Genomic DNA, 20,073 nt, shown 5'->3' with positions numbered 1-20,073 from the left:
GGAGCAGATCAAGGCTTCTGCAGTGAGGGAGTGGGGTAGGGCTGGAGTAGGATGCGGGACAGAGGTGTGGCTTGTCCGGGAGGAAGGGGTGTATCCCCGGATCTGTGCTGGTGGGGTGGGGTGGGCTGCAACTGCAGGCTGAGACTGAGCTAGGCTCTTCCCGGCATGTGTGGAGGGAGGGGCTGGGCCAGGGCTCTGCTTGGGGTGGGCAGTGACAATGCTGGGAGGGGGGCTATGGTGAATTTTGGGATGGCTGCAGGTTCCCCCGTAGCCCACCACTGCCCTGGTCTTAGCCCACAGCTGCAGCCCATCCCGCGCCGCGCAGATCTGGGGGCACACGCCCCTCGTCCTCCCGGGCTGTGCTGCAAGCAGCAGCCAGTCCCAACCACCTGCTCACAGTTCTCCTACCTGCCCTGCCCCAGCCCCACTCTCTCCCTCACTGTGGGGGGGGTCTCAATCTGCTCCCCCCACACCCATTTCCTTCCCCCACAACAGACTTACTACGCGGACCAGATGCTCTCCACGTTGCCGGGCTGCAGTTGTGTGCATGCACAAGGCATTTATCAGTGGCATTATCGGCCACATCAACCAAAACAACCAATTGCTGATAAAATTTTCTTTATATCAGTGCTGATCAGATATGGAAACAATGCACTTCTAATTGACTCACTAGGTGGCAGAAGTGTTCCATTCACTAAAGCAATGATTTTCAACCTTTTTACATTCAAAGACCCCTAAAAAAAAAATTGAATGCAGGTGCAGACCCCTTTGAACTGTAGGTGTGGGTATTCCCATACTTTTGATTGATCTTAATCATGTTTTGTGAACCCTTTAGATATAGTCTGTTGATCCCCAGAGGTCTGTGGGCCAAAGGTTGCAAACCACTGTGCTAAACTAGTAGACCTCATGAGAAACTGGGCACCTATAAAAGATGCGGTGGTACTAAGGTACCAGAGCTAATGGAAACCTGGTATAGCTTAGTACAGTCATCTGTTATTTCTGATAAGATGAACAAATTGATATAGAGGAAGGGAACAAGTTGACTCAAAGAAATATTCAGAAGTCAATACTTGATGGAAGGAGTTCTCTGGATCCTTGAGTTTCATTGGGGAGAAAAGGAGAATTGTGCCGACAGCAGGGCAGAACCTGGACACGGAACCTCAAATGGGATGGTTCCGTTCTGTCTTTTATCTTTAGGAGTACACAAAGGCAGTCTATAGTTAGTGAAAGTAGGTTTTTAAAAAATATATAACCTATTTTAATGATTTTCAGTATTGTCATGCAGCCATATCAATCTTGATAGGTGTTAACTACCTAGAAATTAAAAAAAAATCTTCAAAAACCATTTTTCCTTCAGCTGTGTTTCTTGAGGCAGGTCAAGTGTTAATGGTGATGGGTTTATGATAGAAAATAATTTTATTCTCCTTTTTTCTGCCGCATATGAACAAGTTGTCTTATCCTAGCCATATTTATGTAGTGAGGTAATGTGTGTGTGATGTACTGTGCATAATGTATGGATTAATGAAAATGTCTAGTAAGTGGATAGTAAAATAGACAGTACCTGAAGTGATATGTTTCTTTGTTGTTTTTGTCAATGGATATTACTCTTCCATAATTCTTAACTTTAGTTATAAAAAAGTATATGAAAGTTGATTTATATGGTCTCTTAATTTGTAATACACAGTATTAATACCATTACATTCATGTTGCTGAAGTAGTATAAAATATGCATTACAAAAGAAATAATAGGCAATTAGAAAGTACCCCAACATATGTGCAAAAGGACAGAAGAGTTTGAGTTTGTATGTGCTATTTTAATCTTCTCCAAGGAAACTAGTTTTGCTCAGATTGTCAAAGAAATCACCCCAGGGTATAGAATAACCATGCAAATAACAACCTGGTAGGTGAAAATTTTAGAAGTGGCTGATAATAGGATATTAGAATAGAAATGTTTCTGCAGCTTCAACTGTAGAAGGCATGTCTGCTGCCATACACTGTGTCAGTTTAACGGTGTATAATTGGTAGCATCTGTTGAAAAAAGCTATGGCTTACAAAAAGTTATACAGCTCTGAGTTAGTTGGTCTATAAGATAGAAATCTACCCTGTCTTTTAATTGTGAATAAACCATAAATTAAAATTGGTTATTATTGTTATCAGAATCATTTAGACTAGTGATACAATAGGTATTAATATTAGGGCTGTGCAAAGCTTCAGGTGGTGATTTGATTCGGAGGAGATTTGGCCCGATTCAGTGGCCAAATCTCTGAATCAAATCGGGGACCAGTTTAAAGGTCCAAATTGATTCAAAGCTCTTCCAATCTCGGAAAAGATTCGGAGAGCTTTGATGATTCAGACAGTCCCCGGTGGCTGCAGCAGGGAGCTGCAGCTGACTCTGAACTGGTAAGTACTAGGAGCAAGGGGCTGGGGGAGGGGGGACTGCCCCCGCTCCCCCAGCTCTCCCTATGGCTGCCCCCGCCTGCCCCAGCTCCTGGTGCTTTAAAAAAAATCTGGACTCACTGGGCATTGCCGGGTGGGGAGGAGATCCCTGCTGCCCCTCACTGCCCCACTCTACATGGAGGGCTCTGCACGAGTCCCCCAACCTCCCTTCGCTCCCCGCGGCCCCGCCACAGGTGCCCCATCCGGGCCAGCTTCGGCCTTTTAAGGAAAGAAAAGCGGAGAAAAGCCCCAGGAATCACTACTTCTGCAGTGGCCTCGGGGCGTTGGGGGGGCTCATGCAGGCATGAGGCAATGTGGGGCAGCTGCAATCGCCCCTGACTGGGAGGAGCAGTAAGTGCAGGTTTTTGGTTTTTTTTTCTTAAAGGGCTGGAGCTGGCCTGGGCAGGGCACCTGTGGGGGAACCGGGGAAGTCAGGGGGTTCATGCAGAGCCCCCCATGCAGCATGGGGCAGTGGGGGGACAGCGGGGATCACCCCCTGCCCAGCAGCACCCAGTGAGCACTGGGGCTTTCTTTTTAACAAGTGCCAGAGCTGCAGTGGGCGGGGCAGCCATCGCTTCAGGACAGAGATTCCAATTGTTGCACAACTTGCCAATTGCTCAAATCATGAGCGAGACCTTACAAAGGGAAATAAGGCAAAATGCCACATTTATTGGTTACATGAATTAGACCGTAGAGGTTTGGACACACCATTCATACAAACATACACAAATTATTATGCACATCATTACACACATACACAAAACATCCGTGAACATATATCAGATATAGTTACCAGCAGTAGTTGCTCAATATCAGCATGGGGTGGCCAACCCTGGCTTGTTGAGTAGATGATGATGTTAGAAGATAGCAGCTTGGAGAAAGAGCTTGGAGATAGCAGCTTAGAGACAGCATTTTGGAGTGGGGTGAACAGATGTATCTATGCTCTGATGGAACAGCAGTAGAGAGAGAGAGAGAGAGAGACACCCAACTTGGCATTTTTAAAGTCTTGTTTATAGGGATTGGCATCCTTTGTTTCAGTGCTTTGGGGGGTTTTCCATACCCAGCTTCTGTTGTTACATTTGTTTCTCATTCATCCTCTTCTTATCTTATCCCTGGTGTGTCCTTGCTGCCCATCTAGCAGGATGTGTGCCTTTCTCATCCTTGTTATCTCCTGTTGTGTTTTGGCGTCAAAGGGATTCTTCAGCCATTCATTAATTAGTTTACTGACTGGTAACTTACATTTGGCACCTTGTTGCTTACATAAACAGTTAAATCTTCTTCTCGTCTCTGTGCCGCTCTTTCACCATTCACCCTTTTACACACACTCGTACATAAAGGCTATGCAGAGTTCATTCACTTATGTCAAGCAGAAGGATACAAAATGGAGTTTTGAAGTTGCTTACAGGACAAGACTAACATGGTTACGTGTCACAATTATTACATTCTATGTTAACATCAGCTTCATTAGTTTTCGATTTCATTAGCAAATCGAATTGCTGTCCTGCTGAATTGGCGGACTCTGAATCCAAAGCGAATACTAGCCACTTTGCGCCGGCCTATTTAATATCTACAACTGCATATTATGAACATTTATAGAGAGATAAAGGAAGTTAAGGATGAGGGCATGCATAAGAATCTAGAGATTGTTGAAAAGTGGAAGAACTTTACCTTAGTTCTCAATATTTCTTTGCTTCTTAATAGGAAATCCTCTGGAGATGGTTTTAAGATGTAGCACTCTGCACATTGGACTATAAAAGCCCAACTGACTGAAGCAGTGTGACAAAAAACTCTGTCTGTCTTGTGGTAAGATCAAAAACACGTTGGACTCTCTTCACTTGTTCAGATCAATGTTAAATGTTAAGAAGTGTGTAGTGTGTCACATTTCAATAGTTGTAGACTTGGTTGTCAGGTTAAAGTCAAATACAAACTATCTTGGATGAATTTTAATAATTTGCTTTTACAAACAAACAATTTTTTATGTATCAGAATAATGCCTTCTGCTGTATGGACAACATATGCTGAGATTCAAACTGAGAGAAATTTTGCTTTTTCTCATTATACTGAAGCTGTGCCTTTTAAAGGTATTCTGGTATAAGGGACTCTTCTCTCTGAAACATGCTAAATCTTTATATGATCCTTTGTGACAAAGTTTAGAAGTGAAAATGAAGCAGTCTTAATCTAAGGTATCTTTACTCAATGGATCCAATTTTCCACGGGAATTCAGGGAAGAGAGAGGTAATTAGCTATGTTAATCTATATACCATGTTTACTCAAATCTTCCCCATTCAACCTTGCCTTAGATTCAGGTACAAGCAAGGACAGGAGGAGGCCAGCTGCTGTGGCTCCAACTCTGATCATGAGCCTGGGTTGGAGCTGGAACCAGAGCCTGTGCCTCCCTGCAGCCTCTGCTCCTTCACTGCTGCTGAACTTCTAGCTGTGTCTGAGGCCCACTTTTGGCAGTACCAGGGAGTATGGAGTACATACTGGCTTGAACCCCAGCTGAGCCACACAGTGGCAGCACCTGCACTGTCATGGTCCAGGAAAGGGGCTAAAGCTGCTCCTGCCACAACAACTGATGCATAGCCAGGCTGGGTCCAGAGGCCACATGTGATCTGTGCTCCATACTGCTGGGCTGCACCTGGAGCCAGAGCTATAAGGGAGGAATTTAAGTGGTGGGAGGAAGCAATGGGGTGGTGGCATGGGGGACAAGTAGTGATGGAACAAGAGGCCAAGGGGGAGGGGAAGGGGGATGCACATCAGGGTGGGCAAGCAGCAAGGGGTAAAAGTACTGCAGGGGCAGGTGTGGGGCATACAGGTGCTGGAGGGGCAGGCAGCATATGGAGCAACAGGTGGTAAAAGGCAGGGGTCAAGCTAGTTGTGTGTCCTGCTGCCTGTCCCACCACCTGCCTGCCTGGGGAAAATAATTCAAGATGACCCTCCAAAAATTCAATTCTAGACATTGAAAATAGTTTAAAAAATTAAGTTTGCCATGTCTAGAATATAATTATTGGGGGGGTTGTCTTAAATTCACAGTTGTCTTGCAGTTGAGTAAATACAGTAACTACTACTTGTCCATTTTTTATTTTTTTTTTTTAGGGGGGGAGGATAGTAAGGCAGTGGCAGGAGTGTATAAGTATGACTACTTACTTTTACTTGATTGCACATAGTATTTCTTCTGTTGCTCTGTTCCCAAGTATACTAAACTCATGCTGTTACATTAACTAAGTACATCAACTCTAGGAAACAGCAGCAAAGGAGGTGTTTCCTCCTCCTGCTACCTCCCCCTATTGTTTGCCTTATTTTGTCTATTCCTTCTGCAGCATGTCCTGATTGCTGGGCAGTTTTTGCAGAGGCTGCATCACATGCAGTCCTTGGACAGCAAGAGGTTGTCAACCCCTGCCATAGAACATAAGACTGCTTTCAGTGTCATGCCTATAGATACCTAACTTTAGGCATCCAGAATTGAACTTCCTTGTAGAAATAAATTTAATTCCATTTTGAAATGCTGAGGTGAGTTCCTCACATCAAAGGCAAGAGCTCCAGCAACATTGGTGAAAATAAATGGTCTCAAAGGAAAATAAATTCTCCCCCAAAATTCAAACTTACATGGTGTAGCAAATTATTTGATAATGTCATTTTTTGGCAGAGAAATGGAGTATTTATGGGGTATATATCTGGCCATTGGGCTTTTCCCTTTTATTTAATGATCACAGTGTTTCCATGTCTAATGTGATCTATTAAAGAATAATTAAATTTTATTGCTCAAATGCACACATTTTAAGAAGTTGTAACAGTTCCTAGGCACCAAATTTATTTTATATTTAATGAAGGAAAAGGAACGATAGAGTAAAACAATTAAAATAGTTGGCTGGTTGGTGTTTCTGTTGCAAGAAACAAAAATGATCCATTGCAGATAGTAAATAATGGGGTGTAATAGCAAATAATAAAGTAATTTGAAGGGATATAAGTCTTTGGTGAGAAGGAAGACATTTTTTTCTGAATGCAAGTTATCTTGAAGTGATCTACTACATGACTGGGTTGGGTTTTTTTTTAAACTTGTTAAAGCAGCTGCTACTTGCCAGTCAGTGATAGGATATTGGACTACCTGGAACATTCTTGATAGAAGATGATTATTGTTGTCTGCCTTTAGAAACCATCTGATTTTTCTTCCATTAGCAATATTTTTTACAACCATTGCTAAGCAGCAGCTAAGAGAAACCAGGGATGAATCTGGGAGAGTAGTTTACGTAGCTAACTCTGGAGATAAATGATGCAGAACTTGGAACTTTGTTTGCATTTCCTTGTAGGTGTCAAACAAATTTACTTAAACTCATTTTAACATGGAGCCAGCTGACTGGTAGCTTTAGTCTCCATGGTAAAATTGGTGAACTCTGCCAACCTTCCTTAGGACCATTAGGACATGAGAATGTGTCAAGAATTAATGAAGCACTGTAGCTCTTCTCTCTCTTCTCTCTCGCTATAATGTTATTTAAACTTTTTGCCTCAGAAAAGACACTTGATAGCTAAGGATTTGCATCAAATAATTACTAATTTGGCCATGTTCTACATAAGTGTAGAGGATGTCAAGGTGGGTGGGGGTCCACTCAAGGTTGACTGAGGCATATTTTATAATCAGTGAAAGAGGGAAATTTGTCCCTTCACACTTTAGAAGGGTGGTAACTAATGTGTGATTGCAAGATACTTGGCATAATTAAATTTGTCACTTGGAATGCAAATGAAGGTCCTGGTCCTTGCAGATACAAAAGAATGTGTCAAGGCTTTCAGCTTACTCTGGTCACAGATCTCTGAGATCCTGGTGTCTTAAATGTAGCTAATGACTAGCTTGAGTGCTTTTAAAAGGGTTTTGCCACTCCACAGCTCAAAGTGAACTCTATTACCCTCTCTCCATAGACCTTTTCTCCTTTAAGATGCGCAAGACAACTTTTCATAGTTTCAAGGGCATTTCAGGCAGAATGCGCATAATAATGTTAATTGCAGAATTCCTTAGACACCTGTCAAAGTCCTGAAGAGATAAGCCTGTTAATTGGCATTGTGTATTCAGATAGAGCTCTGCAAGCAGCAGGAGCCTTGGCTACATCACAGTTGCCAGTTAAGTAGGGACAATCTGTCGTTAATGGACTGTCTGTCAACAGCTCAGCACAATTTATCTGAGCCACTAGTCAGTTCAACCCTGTTTTCGCCTTTTAACTTCACCTGTATGTTTTACAGTCTGTCTTATGTCATCAGTGGCTATGTGTTTTGGCAACATGTCTTTACAGGGACAAATAAGATTAAGAAGGGGTAGGAACAACAACAGAAAAACCCTTCATTGGGCACAGAAACTGGAAGCATTTAGAAGAATGGAAGTTGGGCGGTTTGCACAAAAATGAGATAACTGAAGTGAATTGAGGCTCTGGGACCAGCTGCCACTACTCCCTGATGGAGTGTAGTTTTAAAAAGTGCCAGATTTTTGATAATTTCAGATTTTTGATATCCAGATATATGAGGTCATACTGTAGTTGCAGACACTCTATCTAGAGCACCAGTTAGTTGACCACCAACAGAAGAAGAAATAGCTTTGAAAAAAGATGCTAATGCATATCTTGACCATGTTCTGACTATGTTGCCTATACCTGCTACTGGACTTGAGCAAATTAGAAATAAGCAACAGTAGAACAGCACTGGCCAGAAATTAGTTAGTTTGTTAAAATGGATGGGGCCACAGGATGTAATTTCCAAAAGATCTACAAGCATATTGGCAGGGCCAAAATGACCTCCATATAGCCAGTTGTCTGCTCCTTAAAGGACGATGTATTGTGATCCCTCAGGCACTTAGGGAAGAAATGGATATCAGGGCATAAACAAATGGAGGGCAAAAGCACAAAAATTTCTATAGTGGTCTGGGCTGGCTAAGCAAATGCAAATTTTAGTAGAAAGTTGTGATGAGTGAAACAAAGAAAAAAGACCCTATCTGGAGTCATTGCTTTCTACAAAGATACCAGAAAGACATTGCCAGCAGGTAGCAACAGATTTATTTTTCTGGAAAGGACAAGCATGTGTTGTCATAGTTGATTTTTTTTTTCTAGATATATTGACTTGACTTTACTTACCTAGACTTCCTTAGCACAGCTCATCCAAAAACTGAAGTGTGTATTTGCGAGGCAAGGCATTCCTGCATTGGCATGGTCCTCATTGGACAATGGACCACCGTTTACCTCTGAGTTCTTACAGTTTACAGAAAACTTTGATTTTTAGCATCACACTAGCAGTTCTCATTATCCCTAGAGCAGTGGAGAAGCTGAGAGATCAGTGCAGACTCTGAAACAGCTTCTACATAAATCCAGATATCAATATTTAGCACTTTTGGTGTATATCAGTCTACACCGTTGGCATCAAGACTTTCTCCAGCTGAGCTGCTCATGGCATGATGATTTAGGACACCATTACCTATTACACCAACAGAGCTTAACCTTAGATGGCCCAACCTACAAGAATTAAGAAATGAGATGATGAATTCTAAAGCTTCAGCTGCAAAGGAACTTCCGTATTTGACACACAGCAAAACCACTATGAGAGCTGCTGCCGGGGGAGTTTGGCTCAGAAGTCCCCAAATATGTGGAACTGGCCAAAATATGGTAAACATCCCTAGATCCTGTTTAATGGAGATTCCTGAAGGCCTTCTCCAGAGAAATAGGGTTCATGTTCAGTATCTTCCACTTCAGCATAAAGAGGATCAACCATTGCAAGAGACAGGGGCAGAGCATGAAAATTAACTTCCTCCTCCAGAAAGTCAGCGGGAGACTGCTGCAGGCATTGTGAGAAATAGGAGCTCTAAAGAGGTTAGAACAAGGTGTAGAAAACTGAGCAGACCTCTGCAAAGACTTGACCTTTAAAAATCCCTTTATAGTTTTAGATGTATATATTGGTTGGTTAGTATAGCATTGTGAGTGCTTACAGATGTGGAACCCTCCCTCCCAACCCCCCCAAAAAAAAAAAAAGCCCCCAGCCCAACAACAACAATGCTTTACTTTCAGCTCGGCATGCCCCCACACCAAGCGCAGTGCATGCTCAGAAAAAGCATTGCGTTAGTTTGACCTGGCTTGCCCAATGTCTGGGTAGATTGCGTGCTTCAGTGGGTCTTTTTGGCACTTTTATCTAATAGCGGATTGATGCTAAAAGTGCCAGAAAGTGTTGCTGAAGAGCCCAATCTATACAGATGCTGGGGAACCAGGCCAAACTAATGTGATGCCTCCTCCAGTAAAGTGCTGTGGTTTTGTGTGTGGGGGGGTCCACCTCAGCACCCTGCAAATCGTTTTAGGAGTTATAGTTTATTGTTAATTATTTATAATATGTTATAATCTTATTCTTTTTAAAGAATGAGATATGTGGAGTGATCAGAGACCAGGGCCTCCACATCCCCTAGCAAGGCTGTACTAGAGGGACTGTGGTATAGGTTGGGCAGTCCCGGGGGAGCCAGATTACAACTCTCACCATAGCTGCATGTGTGTCTCTCTCTCACCACAGCTGTTATATATTGTTGCCTGGGTTACCAGAAAACTAAAGTTGATGTTGTCCACAGAGTCCTTTCCACTAGTTCTACGTGTTAATAAAAAATTAAGCCAACAATTTCATCATTTGTGATGTTTTCATCTTAGTACCTAGTTGAAAAACATACTGAATCAAATATCCTTTGAACAATTTACAAAGTCAATAGAAAACATAACACAAGCGTGCTTTATTTTGAATTACCTTTATCTAGTTAAAGCTTTTTTATTTTTGTCTATAGAGGAAACAGATGTACTTCACGTCCTCTTCAGGATTCCAGAATAATTACAATCTTTTTCTTCTGTGTATGAAATTAAAACCATTAACTTGCTTTTTATAACTAGATAACTTACAGTGATATCCCCCTATACTTTAAGGAATATGGCAAACACTGGTGACACTAATTATCAAAGGCTGTTTCAAAAGTGTCTAATGGAAACTCTTATATAATAAGTCAATTAAATGACAAGAGAAAGATTTATGTAAATGATTGCATCAGAAGTATACATTACCTGCTTTAGAAGTATTATTGGAAATGATTACGGACACCGTTCAGTCTCGTTGGTCTTTTTCTATACAAGCTTCACTCTCCATACAGCACTTCAAGGCATGATGATGAAATCCAGGAGATGAGACTACATTTGTAACTAAACTGCAAAACAAAGTAGTGTCTCTAAGGCCCCCTATACGCATTACAGGTATCGCACAATTAATTGGTTAATTGTGCAGTTACCTCGAGATAAGCTACACATGCAAAGTACCTATCATGCCACAAAAAGCTCCTACCGGCCATAAAGTTAGATCTAAAAAATGTGTGTTAAGTATAGCTAGTTGTGGTTGAGCTTTTATTTGCACATGTAGCTGGTTCTCTCCTGAGGCTGAGCGCCCTGTCAGCTGATGAGCTTCCCTGCCACAGTGGTGCACCATGCCTAGCTGGGGCTGGAAGCCCCACGGCTAAGGGACTGAGAGGCTCAACTCAACTAAGCTGAGGGGCTCTTAGTGGTGGGGGCCTCCCAACCCTGGCTGGGCATGGTGCACCGTTGTGCCTGGGAGCAGCACCCAGCTATGTGGGCAATGCTGCTTCACTTGCCAAAATTGAAAGCTCGATAGTAGTCAGTTACAGCTGGAACACATTTTATAGGTCTAACTTTATAACTGGTTGGATATTTTTATGGCATGACGGGTACTTTGCGTGTGTAGCTGGTCTCAAGGTAATTGTGCATTTAATCAGTAAACTGTACAGTGTCTATAAGGTGCAGAGGGGACCTTATGCTTCAACTTCTTTTGAACCAGTATTTGAAGCATGGGCATGGTAGCACGGGGATGGGGAGTGACTAAAGTGCTCTGGCAGTTCTAAGAGGGTGAGCAATCTACAAGAACCTGTAGAATAGCCCCAAGGTTTGATAGTTGCGGTGGTTTATGAACAGCTTTTACTAAAATAGGCTTGATACAAATGCTTCCTAATGCCTGTCTTAACTATTTAGATTCTCAGCTCTTTAAGGCAAAAATATTAATGTGCACACAGTGGTTACAACGATAGATCACTGAAGTTCGTTGATCCCTTCAGTTTACAATAAAATACAGATAAAGGTAACATTAACTGGACACTTGTTTCCTGCCTTGGGTAAGCAGACCTAACCCAGTTTCAGTCCAATGTGCATATAGTACAATTTAAAGAAAATGTAATTTTCCTGAATTTTTCAAGGCCATATGAGCATAATAAATCCCCTATGGAAAGAGCTGAAAAGATTTTTTTCCCTATATAAAACAATGTGATAATGAGAATATAGAGACTCATGTTAAAATAATAATAATAATAATAATAATAATAAAGGTATTTAGCCAGCAAAACAAAGATTGAGAAAGGGGAAGGGATGACTTGGTTACCAGAGAGGGAGAATTATTTAACATGAAATACAACATTGGCATAAGAGCAAATGGTTTTAAATTGCCTGGAAATAGCCAGAGCCTAAAAATTTTAAAGGATCTTCAGGAAGTAGCCTTTCAGTAGTAAAGTGGCCCAACACGCCTTCCCTTTTTTTTCTTGTCCCTCTTACCCCTTCCCCACTTTTTCTTTTTTCTTTTTTTGTGGCAGCTTTCTCCATGAAAGAAAGGCATCTTATGGAATCAAGTCCTTTGCTTAAGTATTTGTGCATTGAATATTATTGATTTGATCCAATTCTTTTAATAAACTGAAATGATTACTGAAATCTCGTTCTGCATATTAACAGCCCTACTTCACAACTGGAGCAATAATTATCACAGATATTTCAGGGAGTTTGTCACCCCAAAGAAGAACTACTGCAGCAGATCAGATGGTGCCTGAGATGCTAAAGTGAAAGAAATGATGGGAATCTATGGCTCAAATTATCCAGGTCTTGCTCTAAAAGAACCATGTTCGCCCTCTCCCCTTTCCTCCTTCTCTCTACCCATCTCTCTTTGCAGTTATCATTTTTTCCTTCTAATTCTTGTAGGAGAAAAAGAGGCCAGTGCAGTGCAGAAAAGGAGTTGGTGTCTCAATTCAAGAGGATACAAAGCTAATAGAAAAATCTTAACAACAGGAAAAAAAACCCTCTCTGGTTTTATACATCTGGCAAATTTATAAATATTCATTTTTTCAGGTCTTGTTTAGCCGACACCTGATTTGGCTGTGTGTACCACTTCATTGATATTAATGAGATTACACCAAGGATGTCCACTAAATTTTTCCGTGTCTATGATTTATGTTCCTAAATGGACTTTTTGTACTGGACCTGTAATCTCAAATCTGACTAAAACTGTACTTTCTATTTTCTCCTACCCAGCTTTTTTCCTTCTAGTTCCTGTTGCAAAACCTTTTAGTTGCTTAAATTAGCTTCATGTAACAAAAGGAAAAGGCTTCTCCAACTCCTCCTCAGTTCTCTGACTCTATGTCCAACAGAGCCAAGAAGTAAAATGATTCCTTAACAGGACATGACAATGTAAATCTCCATTGATGGATGGATTATGTGTAGGAGAGTAGTAAAAAAAATGCTAGTTCTTCTGTTAGGTGTGAATGTGCTTCAAATGTTTTGTTCCAGCTGCATTTGGAAATGTCTTCCCTTGCTATTTGCATCCATCAGTATAAACTATGGGCATTACCTCCTTAGGTAAGCCAGCCTTTTCTTTACTACAGACATTGCATTTCAGTGGCAATGCCCTTTTCATCACAAGATGGTAGTTATTGCTGTTCATTTAAAATATGGATCTAGTCTCATAACTGCTGGTAAAATTATTTTTATATAATGGTGAGAGGTTTTTAATGGGTTTATTGTTTGAATTAGAGTAGCACAGACAGGCCCTAACTAATATCAGTGACCTTTTGAGCATTGTATTGTGCAAACACACAATAAAAAATGCTCTCCTCAGAAACAGGCTCAGAGAAATGAATTTACATTTCAAAGCCATTCATCAGGTCAATGGCAAAGCAGGAGAAAGAATTGGGATCTTATGAGTCTCAGTTCTGTACTCTCTTCCTTATACCTCTCCTGCAACTTTCCTTTAAACATAAAGCTTAAAAGATTATAGGTTATACAGCAGATTTTTAAAAAGTGACTTTTTTCTTAAAGTGATTCTAAAATATTTTTCTATTCATAAAGAATAAAAATTAAAGTAACAACATGATATAGCAGTGAGATCAAATTCAATATAATCTCCAGATCACCTAGAATATTGCAAACATTCAATTTTAAATGAAAAGGCTTGTCATAGAGGTGAATCTCTCTACTATGCCATACATTATTAATACTACTCAAATTCATTTCCAGTTGAATGCTCCTTCACATAAAAACTCCTGGAATTGAAACCATTTTTGATTAGGTTTACAAATAACATATTGTAAAATTTCAATTTTAAGTAAATCAAGCATCTCTTTTATTCTTGGTTACTTTTTTAAGTCTTTATATTGCCAAGAGCATGCTACTGTGAGCTTACAGTACGTACCATCATCAATCATACATCTTCATCAAAGACAAGAAACTTGAAAAACAGAAAATAGAGTGGTTCTGTTCCTTTCTGCAAGGTTTTTTTTTTTTTTACCTTACTGTTGAAAAAGATCTTTATTTTCTTTAGCTAACTTACATTTCATTAACAATCATAAAAAACTGTAATATTCTAGGTGGGTTACTGAACATTTTGTGAGACCTGTTTCTCATTCCCGGAGAAATGAAGCTCTTGTGGCTAGTAATTGATGAGACTAGACAAAAGAGAATGTTGCTTGCTGTGCTGAAGTATGAAAATGCTTGAGCAAGCAACAAAGCACAGAGTTAAACAGATAGAATATAAGCAGCCTGCCAGGATACAGAAACAGAATTCCAGCAAATTAAGCTGTAAAGTTTATTCATTATTATATGACTATGTCTGCTTTTTATAAAGCCTTTCAGGGGGTATTTTTGTGATGTAATGTTCCTTGAAACTGTTGTTATACATATTGTAGTTGTGTGGAACTTAGAGTTAAGACACAGCATAATGTGAACATTCTTATCTGAACCAGTTGAAAATTATTTTTTGTATTAAAAGTAATTAGTAATCGTTTCTGGTTAGAAATAAAGTATAACTTTCAAATTGTAGTATACATTATATATATTACAAAATATATTCTAGCTCTAGTAGAATAGAATTGTATTAGAGACTGTGTACAGTACTGAATATTTTTCATGAAAGCATGTTATCAAATTTGGGAGATGGGAGATGGGGACTGGCTCAGCAATCAATTGCATTTCTGGCTTTGCCATGGACTGCTTATGTGGCCTTGGGCATGTTGCTTAATCTCTTTACTGCCAGTGGTAGAGGCTAGTGTTTTGTCAGCTGCCTTGTGTTTCAGTCTAATAAAGCTGAGGCAACTTTGGCAAATGGTTTTATTACCGATGTTTTGAGAGTGGCCTTCAGGGGCTGAAATCAGTATTTTTAAATCCTGCTATCTGAAATGAATGACCAGATTGGTTTTCTAAAAAGCGGTAGAAAGCTCATAAATGTAAGTTGCTTTTCCATCGCTAAAATAAAGAGGAATAAATACATAAAGTCAAAATACTGAATTTCCATTTCTTGAGAAATTCCAGAACTTTGATATTTCCTTACCTGAATTGGAGTCAAAAATCAAATTTTCTTGCTAATTGAAATTATTCAAAAATTAAATTCTAGAAATACCAGATGGCTTCCTCTAAGTGTTTCATTATAATTTTATTCCAATATTATAAAGCACTTGAAAAGTTGAAAGATAAAATTGAAATGAAGCACTTCAATATTTCTGTTATTGGAAAGTTCCTGTTTTACCACAAATGAACTTTTTCCAATAGAAAACTGCCTTTAGAATTTTTCATCAGCTTTGATACCTAGTTTGCAGATTGAAACAGAGGGTTTGAAGTACTATTTGAACATACTTTGACAGTGTATAATTATATGCCACTTTTAAATCATACTCTTTTGCAAGAACTTTATACCAGCTTCATGGTACTGAAGCTGCTTTACCTATACTGTAATTGGGATAAATCTTTTGTCTTGTGTCAACTCATTAGGTACTGTTCAGTATTGGGCTAGCTCTCTGTTAATTCAGAAGTAGCCATCCATTAGGATCGTTAAAAGAAAATGAGCCAAAAAAGTAGAATTGTTTTAAGTCATGTAGAAGACCTGCCACTTTTATTGTGACAGAAACTAGAAGTGCCCTTGAGTCATGCTTAGCGTGTGGTCAGTGGTGTTAAAACAGAAATGCATGAAGGAAACCACCTGTGTTTTATACGCTGATGTCTTGAGATGACCACCCAAGATGCATATGTGCAGTGGCAAAGCCACTTGGGTAAGCCACTCCTATCCTTGCTCTTCAAGTACATGGACAATCATTCTAAAGACCAGTGAAGAGCCTAATTTTGTGGAAACTATTAAAAAATCAGGAGATGAAAACTTTAAGTGTACTACTGTAATCTGAGTGTCACAACCTACTAACCAGCCTCCTAGATGTCTGATTAAATCTTCAGAATTGCCATTAGACCTTGTAAAGATAGGCAGTAATTATAACTTTGTTTTTATTAGAGGGAAATTTTGAGGTTTAATACTGTCTTTTCTGCAAAAGTGGCCACACTTTACTCTGGGGATAAGTACAGACAGAAAACTGGAAGCTGGATCGATTCAGTCTTTGCAGGTTATTATAAACTGCATAGATTGAATTGATAGGCAAATGAACAGGCTTTCACTTTTGATTCCAGAATTGCAGCACTATGCCTGAAGTGGGCCAAGCTAAAAGCCAAGGGAGCACTGGACCATGTTTCCTGCCTCAGCTGGAGCAGGCAGCTTGGGTCAAGGCTAGCCTACCTATCCTGTGGGTGGGGGTTTGCTGAGGACTGCGAGTTAACTTGAATCTGGAAGGGACCTGGGGCAAAAGTTCAACAAACTGCTTTAAGATAAATAAATAAATCTGATACTACATCCATCTAGGTTTTGGTAACTTTGCAAGTGCTTTATGTGCACTGAACTTCTCTTGTGTTACAGATTTGAACCAGTATCTGATCACTTTATACTAGTTTGCATGTAACTTCTGTCCCTGGCCCTGAGGACCAACTCTTTTAAGTAGCTTTTCTTTTCCAAGAAAAGTCCCATTTGTACCTGCTGCTGAATGCATCCTGAGGTACAACTGAGGAAGACGTTGTGGTGGTCTCTGTCAATTCTCACGTTTGGTGCTGTAATCATGAAGATGCCTCTTCTTTGTTTTTATTTTTTTGGGCTTTGAGGAGGAGTGGGACATTGCAGTTAAGGCACTGGTCTGAGATCAGATGCCTAAGTTAAATTCCCAGCCCTGCTATACAGATTTCCCATATGGTGTTTGGCAAATCATTTAATCTATTTGTCTCTCATTTATTTTCTTTTTTTACAGTTAGGATAATGCATTTTCTGTTTTGTTTATGTTGGTAGGGTTTTTATGGCAATATTTTTCTCATGTGCTTAACCCAGTTGATCCCTGATCATGGCAGGTCACTGACGACAGGCACTTAAGTGGTACAGCTAACATAGAAATACCCTTTTACTAAAGAATAAAAAAAATCAGAAGATTCTGGTAACTTTTTGTGTTTTCCTGTTCTCAGAAGGGGTAATGCAAATAAGAACCTATTCCAATAAAATGCTCTGAAGATTAGTGAAAGTACTTTTATTTTAGTTGGGAGAAGGAAGACATGTGTTTGTAGTGCTTGCTTTCATGGTAATATTGTAGAGTCCAGGGGTGACACATAGGTGGTGCACGCAGGTGCACCCCTGCATGTGGCGGTGCACTTCCTGCAAAAAGGCTCCACTAACACTGTCAGTGGCACCTATGGGTGGTCACTGCTTGCCACCCCACCTGCTGGCAGTGTCTGTGGGCAGTCCGTGATCTCCCCTGGATGTTGCCAATGTTGGTGGCGGTGCCTGTGGGTGGTCACCGACCCGTGCTCAGTGCTCAACCTCCCCTGGCTGCTGACAGCGCCAATGGCATCTGCAGAGCTCCCCGCCACTGCTGCACTGCCATGCAACCCCCAGCTGCCAGAGGCATGCACTGTTGGTAGAACGGATAGTGAACTAGATCCAGTATATGCTTGTTCTTCATTAACAGAACTCTTAAGCATTTTTCAGCTTTAGGGAAAAATTCTGCCCTTATTTACACCTCTACAGTCCATTTAAACTTGGTGGGGACTTGCACAACATAAGTTCAGGCATGATAATGCAAAGGGAGACATCTTCTGGGTTTGAAGATTTTACAACTTAATAGGATAAATTATGAACAATAAAACAATACTGGTAGGCAAAATGCATGCATTTTCTTGGCCGAGTATGAATTGGTATATCAAGGACATAGGAAATTTTATCCCAATATTTTCAATTTTTCTAGGTTTACTACATCCTGTCTGGTCTTCTCCAAGCTTATTCTCCATGTGTTAGAAATCATTTATTTTTCTCTCATTGCAATGTAGTTATAGTTTTTCTTTAACTGTAAATCTTGTTCACTCATTACTATCCTGACGCTTTTCTTCACTCCTTTCCGGTTAAAGTGATACAAATTCTGCATCATTCTTTACTCCCCTGCTAAATCATCTTTGAAATTGATCCCGTTTCTGTCACTTCTGTCTTGGTTTGCTATGGACAAACATTCAAATCCCTATTTATTTTTTAAAGAGAGACACCTTGCTCTTCATAATAGATTCTGACTTTCCAAAGATACTAAACCCACCCTTTAACATTCTCTTTGCATTATCATCCTGGTCAGGAATCGTTTTTTAGTTGGCGCCAGTAAAAGTAATGCTTAGCAGCTTCTGCTTCATTTCTTTCCCCTGTCATCTTTTCAGATGGTGCAGTTACTCAAAAGGAAAAGACTAAACTGACAGAAAATGTGGAACAATCCACCTGCATCAAAACGAATCACTTGAGATGTCAATAACCTTTGCAGACAAAATGATGAAGGGCAAGGCGCTGACTTTAACTTTCAGCTTTTCCTTATTTAGGACTGTTATCAAGAGCCTACACAGCATCTTGCTTTATACACTCCATTTGTTCTCATTGAAGATGCAGACTGCAGGCATATCACATATTTAACATTCAGCAACAGTGGAATCACTGCATCTTACAAGAAGTCACCATGCCTTACAAGAAAATGGCTATTAAAAATGTGTTAAACAGAAATGGGGGGATGAGCGCGGAGCAAGACATCTGAATTATGAACATTTTTATTGCTCTCTTTACTTTGGCATTGGAGCAGTGGTGCTCATAAACAAAGTGGTCTCTTCAATCTAATAGTAAGTATTAGTATACATACAAGGCAATAAATTCATCAGCTGGCTTGCTGGTGATTAATTTTGTTGTTGTCATTAAAATAAACATCCCAGTTGCATTTTGACCTCTGAAAGGATTTACAGCACAGCTGTTGAAATAGTAATGGAGCATGAGCAGCTTCTCTCTCAGCACTGCTAATTTAACTTCTATAGAAACCCTCCTGACAAAACATCTGAGGGAGGAAGCTATCTAAATAAGGCAAGTCTAACTATGATAAATGGAACCATTAGTTAGTATTTAATTGGATATTTTATACACCATTGTGGCCTGGCCTGTTTTTTAATTCCTGTGTTCATAAAGGTATCATTTGAGGGGGGCCTGTTTAATAACTTTGGGACTCCAGAGGCACTCATCCCAAATTCCAAATTTTGTGACTCCCCTTAGCCAAAACAATATGTTTATCCAGAACTAAATTTCTTTCTGTCTCTCCTGTAATTATATTGAACCTGTATGCCCCCGGGCTGCATCCACATGAGTGTGAACATTTGATTTCCCAGGGACAATTAGCATCAGCACACCTTGTGCTGATGCTACTTGTCCCTGTCAACACATGTATCAAGCACCCCACTGGCCCGTGGCAGGTTACCCTGAGTGGGGTAGGGAAGGCTGCGGCATGCACTGGACTGGTCCCAGCAGCCTTATCTGGGGTTCTGGGGGCCTCCTGGGGCTGCAGCAGCCAAGATCCTGCTGCTCAGGGTCTGGTAGGCAGCTGGAGTATGGCTCTGGCCAGCCAGGCTCTGGTTTTGAGTGGCATGAGCTGCCCCAGCATATGCCGCTCCACTCGGCTCTTTTTTTTAATCACAGGTTTCTTTGACTGCTGGATATCCAGGGGTCAACTCCCCCGCTCCCCTGCACTGTTCCTTTGTAGTGTGAAGAGCAGCAGAATGTGTGGTATGTGGTGTTGCAGATCAGGCTGCAGCATCATGTACAAAAAGGCCACGCTCAACTGGAAACAGCCTTTGTGTCTCCCTCTAAGGGCGCGTCCACACATACAAGCACGTGCATTTGCAGCAGCTCAAATAGAAGCAGTGCAAATTTGAGCCGGGGCTTTCTGCTTCAGTGCACGTGCTTGGACATGCACTTTGTTGTGGAGAAAATTGTGCCACTTGGGGCAAAATAACCCTGCCTGGCTCCTCCTAGGTCAGCAGCCACCTACCCCTTGTGCCAGCTGGACTGCTGCAGCAGCATCCCAAATTCATTTTTAAAAATACCCCAAAATCCATGTTCTTCCACAATTAAAACAAAACACCACTCTGCACACAGACACACACAAACATATCTAGAGAGAGA

At 40.7% G+C, this 20,073-nt stretch overlaps 1 long non-coding RNA gene across 1 annotated transcript in view; it reads left to right on the top strand.

Moving 5' to 3' along the window:
• Positions 1-4,217, top strand: part of LOC109323702 — a 230,457-nt gene extending 226,240 nt beyond the window's left edge. Inside the window, exon 2 of the long non-coding RNA XR_002104722.1 lies at positions 4,138-4,217. This is a non-coding gene — a long non-coding RNA (uncharacterized LOC109323702). The remainder of the gene's footprint in view (positions 1-4,137) is intronic.
• Positions 4,218-20,073: the final 15,856 nt, after the last annotated feature.

Source organism: Crocodylus porosus, unplaced genomic scaffold (assembly GCF_001723895.1).
Source record: "Crocodylus porosus isolate Cpor-Errol unplaced genomic scaffold, CroPor_comp1, whole genome shotgun sequence".
Taxonomy (NCBI): domain Eukaryota; kingdom Metazoa; phylum Chordata; order Crocodylia; family Crocodylidae; genus Crocodylus; species Crocodylus porosus.
The sequence above is the reverse complement of the archived record's forward strand: the minus strand, read 5'-3'. Positions and strand labels throughout refer to the sequence as shown.